The sequence below is a fragment of the Volvox carteri genome, assembly GCF_000143455.1.
Source record: "Volvox carteri f. nagariensis unplaced genomic scaffold VOLCAscaffold_87, whole genome shotgun sequence".
NCBI classification, from domain to species: Eukaryota; Viridiplantae; Chlorophyta; class Chlorophyceae; order Chlamydomonadales; family Volvocaceae; genus Volvox; species Volvox carteri.
Genome location: NW_003307630.1, coordinates 39,357 through 40,184, shown reverse-complemented (window position 1 = coordinate 40,184; position 828 = coordinate 39,357). Strand labels below are relative to the sequence as shown.

General features: G+C 50.2%; 1 protein-coding gene across 1 annotated transcript in view; it reads left to right on the top strand.

The window, feature by feature from the left end:
* jtnpB3 (jordan transposition protein) overlaps positions 1–828 on the top strand; it is a gene marked incomplete at its 3' end in the record, with an annotated part of 9,661 nt that overhangs the window by 7,065 nt on the left and 1,768 nt on the right. The gene's annotated exons all lie outside the window — the stretch shown is intronic.

The window sequence follows — 828 nt, the reverse complement described above, 5'->3', positions numbered from 1 at the left end:
TTGTGTGTGTGGGAGCAAAGTGCGTCATTTTGCTCAGCCGGTCCACGAACACTACAATCGCATCGTGCCCATTGCGGGATGTCGGTAGCTGCGTAACCAAATCCATTGTCACGCTTTCCCACACCTCCGTTGGAATGGGAAGGGGCTGCAGTAATCCACCCGGCTTAGCATTTGTTGGCTTGTTATGCTGACAATGGGACATGATTTGACGTGTTCTTTGACGTCAGAGTCAAGCCCTGGCCACCAATATGTTTGTGCGATCGCTTGTTTGGTGCGGTCAATACCGCGGTGGCCTGCGTATGGGACATCATGATACTCTGTCAAGATGTCTCTTCGCAGTTCAGCGTTGTGAGGGACATAGAGCTGGTTTCCCCGATACCAGAATCCATTCCTTCGTTTTAACTGCAGCTTGGCTACCTTATTTTTAGCAAGGTTCGGATCACCGTCGTACCCGCTTTTGATTCGGTGTCCCAAGTCGCTGTCCGCCAGCGAGGCCGTAAGCACATTTAGCACCATGTCGTGAACCTGACTAATAGGGTCTGCGACATTAATCCGTCCGGGGCGGTACTCCCAAGTAAACTGGAATCGAGACAATCGTTCCAACCATCGAGCTTGCCTTCTGGAAAGTTTATCAGCGCTTTTCTGCTCTTGCAGATAGACCAAAGGTTGATGGTCCGTTACTAGGGTGACATGACTCGCACCTTCCAAGTAACAACGCCATTCTTCCATTGCCAGGACTGTGCCCAAGCATTCTTGATCTGTAGTGGAATAATTGTATTCCGCGCTGCTGAATTTTGAAGATGTATAAGCAACGGGTCGGTCGTCTTG